Source organism: Bison bison, unplaced genomic scaffold, assembly GCF_000754665.1.
Source record: "Bison bison bison isolate TAMUID 2011002044 unplaced genomic scaffold, Bison_UMD1.0 scf7180017864309, whole genome shotgun sequence".
NCBI classification, from domain to species: Eukaryota; Metazoa; Chordata; class Mammalia; order Artiodactyla; family Bovidae; genus Bison; species Bison bison.
Genome location: NW_011494881.1, coordinates 8,257,871 through 8,265,685, shown reverse-complemented (window position 1 = coordinate 8,265,685; position 7,815 = coordinate 8,257,871). Strand labels below are relative to the sequence as shown.

The 7,815-nt window shown below is 37.8% G+C and overlaps 1 protein-coding gene and 1 pseudogene across 2 annotated transcripts in view; one reads left to right on the top strand and one right to left on the bottom strand.

Moving 5' to 3' along the window:
- The window catches only part of ADK (adenosine kinase), a 550,542-nt gene that overhangs the window by 320,478 nt on the left and 222,249 nt on the right, over positions 1–7,815 (bottom strand). The gene's annotated exons all lie outside the window — the stretch shown is intronic.
- LOC104997540 overlaps positions 7,739–7,815 on the top strand; it is a 963-nt pseudogene continuing 886 nt past the window's right edge.

Below are 7,815 nucleotides of genomic sequence, written 5' to 3'. Positions count from 1 at the left end.
GGAAGCAACCTAGATGTCCATCAGCAAATGAATGGATAAAAAAGCTGTGGTACATATACACAATGGAGTATTACTCAGCCATTAAAAAGAATTCATTTGAATCCGTTCTAATGAGATGGATGAAACTGGAGCCTATTATACAGAGTGAAGTAAGCCAGAAAGAAAAACACCAATACAGTATACTAACACATATATATGAAATTTAGAAAGATGGTAACAATAACCCTGTGTACGAGACAGCAAAAGAGACACTGATGTATAGAACAGTCTTATGGACTCTGTGGGAGAGGGAGAGGGTGGGAAGATTTGGGAGAATGGCAGTGAAACATGTATACTATCATGTATGAAACGAGTTGCCAGTCCAGGTTCGACGCACTATAGTGGATGCTCGGGGCTGGTGCACTGGGATGACCCAGAGGGATGGTATGGGGAGGGAGGAGGGAGGAGGGAGGAGGGTTCAGGATGGGGAACACATGTATACCTGTGGCGGATTCATTTCGATATTTGGCAAAACCAATACAATATTGTAAAGTTTAAAAATAAAATAAAATTTAAAAAATAAATAAATAAATTTAAAAAATAATAATAAATTTAAAAAAAATTAAGCTCAACATTTCTAAAGAGGAAATAGAGTCCTTCTAAGTGTTCATTTGAAAACCTGATTCAGCTGCAACTTCCCAAATATATTTCTTTGGTGAATCAAACACTTCAAAATTTTGAAGAAAAAGAATTCAGTGAGTATTGAGGAAAAAAAATCTATTGGACTATTACGTTCAATGCTGATTTTTCAATAAACAACTATGCTTATTGAAAAAAATAGATAAATAAAAAAATAAAATACAGAGAATACATAGAAGAACTATACAAAAAAGATCTTTATAACCCAGATAACCAGGATGTGTGATCACTCACCTACAGCCAGACATTCTGGACTGCAAAGTCAAGTGGGCCTTAGGAAGAATCACTACAAACAAAGCTAGTGGAGGTGATGGAATTCCAGTTGAGCTGGAATTCAAAACGATGATGCTGTGAAAGTGCTGCACTCAATATGCCAGCAAATTTAGAAAACTCAGCAGTGGCCACAGGACTAGAAAAGGTCAGTTTTCATTCCAATCCCAAAGAAAGGCAATGACAAAGAATGTCCAAACTACCATACAATTGCAGTCATCTCACACGCTAGCAAAGTAATGCTCAAAATTCTCCAAGCAAGGTTTCAACAGTATGTGTGTGAATCAAGAACTTCCGATGCTCAAGCTGGATTTAGAAAAGGCACAGGAACCAGAGATCAAATTGCCAACATCCAATGGATCATAGAAAAAGCAAGAGAGTTTGAGAAAAACATCTACTTCTGCTTTATGGACTATGCCAAAACCTTTGACTGTGTGGACAACAAGAAACTCTGTAAAATTCTTCAGGAGATGGGAATACCAGACCACCTTACATGTCTCATGATAAATCTATATACAGGTCAAGAAGCACCAGTTAGACCGTACATGGAACAACTGAAGCTCGAATACTTTGGCCACCTGATTGATGTGAAGAGCTAACTCATTGGAAAAGACCCTGATGCTAGGAAAGATTGAAGGCAGGAGGAGAAGGGGACAACAGTGGATGAGATGGATGGATGGCATCACTGACCTGATGGACATGAGTTTGAGCAAGTACCAGGAGATGGTGATGAGCAAGGTAGCCTGGCGTGCTGCAGTCCATGGATTTGCAAAGAATTGGACACAACTGAGCAAATGAACTGACTGACTGATCAAAAATGTCCCATTTATCACATAAGTTAAGGACTTAGTTAACAAATGATCACGGGACACTTAATAACAAAAAATACAGTACAAAATATAGGCAACTACTACTTAAAGAATTATAATTCTTCATTAAGTTAACTTTTAACAACTAGAATCCCAGGAGTCAAATGATACCAAAAATTACCAATTAATAGACATCCAAAAAAGTCTATTATTCAGAGAAGCGGTTTCTAGGCAAAGTGGAAAAAAAATGGAATATTTTTTTCCAAATAATTTATTGCCCATTTCTAAGAAATAATTGGTACATGCTGATAATTCCCTGAGAGCTAAGAAACACACCTTATTAAAAGATGTAATTAAACAAAAACCACAAACCAAAAAACACAAAACAAACAAAAAGATGTAATTAGTCTCCAGAAATTACATGCACTGACAGAGAACAGACACTCAAATTAAGCTTGTAGAGTAAGCCCTCTAGATAAAGCAGAAAAATGTTGTGTGTAAAAACCTTTCATTTAGAAAGTGCATGCGAGTGCAAAGTCACATCAGTCGTGTCTCTCTCTTTGTGACACTATGGACCATAGCTCATCAGGCTCCTCTGTCCATGGGATTCTCCAGGCAAGAATACTGGAGTAGGGTGCCATTACCTTCTTCAAGGGATCTTCCTCCCCGAATCTGCATCCCTAAGGTCTCCTGCATTGGCAGGTGGATTTTTTACCACTAGCACCACCTATGAAGCCCTTGGAAAGTAGATTTCAGGTTTGTTTCATCTTTGAAAAATTTGGAGGTAACATAAAAAACATTAACGGATATACGTTCTCTCTTGTAAAACCCAATCTCTTTCATACATTTAGCTTTATGGCTAAACCTTCCAGTTCTCTCAGAATATAAGTTAAAATAAATATACGATCTTTAAAAATGGGGATGTTAGAAATCTAATCTGAAACATTCAGAAAGTTAAGGGAAACTGCCTATCTTTGGAGTGGTGGTGGTAGATAAAACTTCAGATTATAATTTTTCCTTGCCAAACTGAAAAGTAACAATTGCTAATATATAACTTTCATTGTGAATTCACTTTTCATCATGATCTGTTGCTTGAAAAGCAAACACTATGATTTAAAATACTAGACAATCAGTAAAGGTACCCTCAACAGTTTAGCATATCTCCATGATAATACAAGCTTATTTTCAAATTACCTCAAAATTACTCCATATGGTCTTCAAAAAAATTAATCAAAGATTCTTATATTCACATAAGCATGACTGCAAAAAACACACTTATACCTTATATTCACATTTATACCTGATTGTCAACTGGAACATTAACCTGGTACATGTTTATTATGTACTCACAAGAAAGCAAACAATATTTTTTAAAAAGAGAAAGTAGTCAACAACAGAGAATATAAGGTATTCTTATATTTCGTAACTGTCTTTTCGTAACTGCTCATTAAGGTATGAAGAAGTGCTAGGTGGAAATATTCTACATTGAAATTTTTAAAAAGTCAAAGCACAAGCTGGAATCAAGATTGCTGGGAGAAATATCAATCACCTCAGATATGCAGATGACACCACCCTTATGGCAGAAAGTGAAGAGGAACTAAAAAGCCTCTTGATGAAAGTGAAAGAGGAGAGTGAAAAAGTTGGCTTCAAGCTCAACATTCAGAAAACTAATGGCATGTGATCCCATCACTTCATGGGAAATAGATGGGGAAACAGTGGAAACAGTGGCAGACTTTATTTTTGGGGGCTTCAAAATCACTACAGATGGTGATTGCAGCCAGGAAACTAAAAAATGCTTACTCCTTAGAAGGAAAGCTATGACCAACCTAGATAGCATATTGAAAAGCAGAGACATTACTTTGCCAACAAAGGTTCGTCTAGTCAAGGCTATGGTTTTTCTAGTGGTCATGTATGGATGTGAGAGTTGGGCTGTGAAGAAAGCTGACTGCTGAAAAATTGATGCTTTTGAATCAATCGATTTTGTGGTGTTGGAGAAGACTCTTGAGAGTCCCTTGGACTGCAAGGAGATCCAACCAGTGCATTCTGAAGGAGATCAGTCCTGGGTGTTCTTTGGAAGGAATGATACTGAAGCGGAAACTCTAGTACTTTGGCCACCTCATGCAAAGAGTTGACTCATTGGAAAAGGCTCTGATGCTGGGAGGGATTGGGGGCAGGAGGAGAAGGGGACAACAGAGGATGAGATGGCTGGATGGCATCACTGACTCGATGGACGTGAGTTTGAGTGAACTCCGGGAGTTGGTGATGGACGGGGAGGCCTGGTGTGCTGCAATTCATGGGGTTGCAAAGAGTCTGACACGACTGAGTGACTGAACTGAACTGAACTGGATATTTTAGTATTAAGATTAAAAAACAACTTGCTGCATTTTAAGGACAGAGAGTCCAGAAATGCTGGTAATATTCAAGCAACTATTTAAAATGATAACGTGATAAGTTGCTCAGTCATTTTTGATTCTTTGTGAGGCATAAACTATAGCCTGCCAGGCTCCTCCCTCAATGGAATTCTCCAGGTAAGAATATTGGATTGGGTGGGCCATTCTCTTCTCCAGGGGATCTTTCCCACCCAGGGATAGAATTGGGGTCCCGTGCATTGCTGGCAGATTCTTTATCATTTCAGCCACCAGGGAAGTCCCATTTAAAATGTGACCATAATAATAAAGAACTTCTAAGGTCAAAATGTAAACTCTTCTTTGATGATCATTAAATCCAGAAATATCTTGGATCTGATCATTTAAAAGGTATTTCTGATTCAAAAACAAAAGACAATCAGCCTAATAAGTACCTCAAAGAAAATATATAAATGTGTAACAAGTGCATAAAAAGATGTTCAATACCATTAGTCATTAGGGAAATAACAGTGATGAAATACCACTGTATGTACAAGATTGGTTATAATTTTAAAGAAAAGAAGGAAAAAAAAAAGGGTGAGGGGATAAATTCTGGCAAGGATCTGTACAAACTGGAACCCTTAATATATTTCTGGTGAGAATGTATATTGTTGTTGCCACTGTGGAAAGAGTTTGGTAGTTCCTCCAGAAGCGCAGATTTACCATACGAACCATCAATTAAATCCCTGCAGGTATATACTCAAATGAATAAAAAAGAGGGATTCAAACTCTGTGGACAACCCAAATATTCATGAACTCATGAATAGATAACAGGACACAGCCATATAATGGAATTATTATTCAGTTACAGAAAGGAATCAAGTGCTAATACATACGACAATCTACATGAATCACAAAAATATTATTACCTATAAGTAAAAGAAGCCAAATAAAAAAGGTCATATAAAGCAATGATTTCATTTACATGAAACATTCAGAAACGGCAAATCCATTGTAACAGATAACCTATCTGTGGGTGTCAGGGGCTGACAGGAGGGAGTGAGGAACAACTGCTTTCATTCTAGGGGTTCCATTTGGAGTGATGAAACACATCCTAGAACTAGACACGGAGTATGCTTGCACAGTATCGTGAATTAAGTAAATTCTACTGAATTGCACACTTTAAATGATTCATTTTATGTTATGTGGATTTTACTTCAGTGAAAAAAGAACACACAAAAAAAGGAAAGACTCTTTATCCTGTTAACGTTACCCACTGAGGCATTCTAAAGAAGCAACATCACAAAATTTGTCTTTTAGTAGGGTTTTCAGCAGCTCTGTAGAACACAAATTGGTGGAGAGACAAATAGCTGTAGCGAGAACAGAGGGAAATCATCCTATAATTGAGAAAAGAACAAACGAGAGTAAGGAAGGAAGGAGTATCAGAGAATAATAGAGGGGAACAGTGAAACCCAGGGGAGACTTTTCAAGACTGTCAAGCAGATAAAGGAGAGGAAATCACAAACAGTGCCTGTGACACTCCAGCTGAGTGTCAGAATATGTCAGAAAACGAGCTGGAAGTCATCTGTTAAGGGGCTGTAAGAACCCAAGAGAAAACAGTGGGTAAAGATTTAAAGGAGAAGGAAAGAAACACTGCAAGAATTAAAAGAAGAAGATCCAGCTATGGAAAAGAAGGGAGAGGAACCAGAAAGGAAGAAAACCTGAGGAACAGGTATCACAGAAGCGAAGCCAGAGAGGAAAAAAGCTTCAAACTGGTGGTAGAGTCAACACTGATAAATGAGTCAAATGAGATGAGAACTATAAAGTGTTCAGTGGATTGGATGACCAAATCATAATCAGTGGCTCCTACTACCTGAGTTTCAGAGAAGTGGTAAGAATAATGAAGAGATAAAGAAGTATAGACTACATTTTCAAATATTTCAACTGAAAAGGAAACTAGATAGATAAGGAGGATTTTGGAGAGAGATTTTCTTATTGGGATGGGAGAGAAATTAAGCACATTTATAACAAAGATAGTGAAGACCAGGGAGGGGATAAGATTTGAAGGTAGACTCAAGGGTGAGAAGAAAAGCACAAATGAAGGATGTTAGATATAAAATGAAAGTGGAATAACTAATTCTCAAATATTAGATAGAAACAATGAAATAAAGATATGGATGCAGTTAAGCATGACTACACAACAAGACACTGAAAACACTTCTTGAAAGCCAAAACAGTTGCTCAGTTGAGAAGCTGGGAAGGTATCTCCTGGTAGAGGGATAAGAGACTGGGTAGATGTGAGGATATGAAAAAATTATTAACATAAAATCTAGAGAAAAAGAGAACGCTAAAAGCAAATTAAAGAACTGAAAAGAAGTTTCACCACCTACACTGTTGCTGAGAATGTAAATTGGTGCAGCCACTTACACGTAATGGGGAACATTACAAAGGTTCCTTAAAAAACTAAGAATAGAGTTGCCATATAATCCTGCAATCCTACTCCTGGGAATATATCTAGGAAAACTCTTACTTAAACACCGTGATGTTCACAGCAGCGCTATTTAGAGTAACTAAGAGTGGCTCAGTCATTCAAGAACTCGCCCACAATGCAGGAGACCCGCATTCGATCCCTGGGTTGGACAATTCCCTGCAGAAGGGAATGGCTACTCACTCCAGTCTTCTTGCCTAAACAATTTCATGGACAGAGGAGCCTGGCGAGTTACAATCCACGGGGTTGCAAAGAGTTGGACATGAGTGAGCCACTAACAAGATGTGGAAGTAACCTAAATGTCCAGGAAGTAAGTCAGATAGAGGAAAGCAAATATTACATGATGTCACTTATTTGTGGAATTTTAAAAGACGATACAAGTGAACTTACTTACAAAACAGAAATAGATACACAGACATAGAAAATAAGCTTATGGTCACCAACAGGATAAATCAAGAGTTTGGAATTAACTTCTATACACAACTACATAGAAAATAAGCAAACAACAAGGATCTACTGTACAACACAGAGAACAATATCCAGGATGCTGTGATAAACCATAATGGAAAAGAATCTAAAAAAGAATAAATATATATAATAAATAAGTTTTATATATATAATCACTTTGATGTACACCTGAAACTAACACAACATTGTAAATTAATAACTCAATTAAAAAAAGGAAAGAAAAGATGTTTCAGGGTGCAACTTAGTTTGGAAAACTGAGTTATTCTGCCTATTTACAAAGAGTATGGTTTTATACAAATTTCTACTCATCACTGGAATCAAGATTGCTGGGTGAAATATCAATAACCTCAGATATGCAGATGATACTACTCTAAAGGCAGAAAGTGAAGAGAAACTCTTAAAAAGAGCCTCTTGATGAGGGTGATAGAGGAGAGTTAAAAAGCTGGCTTGAAACTCAATATTAAACAAACTAAGACCATGGCATCCGGTCCCATCATTTCATGGCAAACAGAAGAAGAAAAAGTGCAAGTAGTGACAGTTTTTCTTTTCTTGAGCTGCAAAATCACTACAGGTGGTGACTGCAGCCATGAAATTAAAAGACACTTGGTAAGGCAAATGGGCTTCGGCGGCTCCTTGGCAGGTGGCAGCAGTGGCCGTATCGCTTCCTCCTGGCCTTGTTAATGTCGGGGCCAGGCCTTGTTAATGACGCCCTAGAGCCCGGCCTTTCCTGGGGTAGGGGTGGGAGGGGACGGGGTGG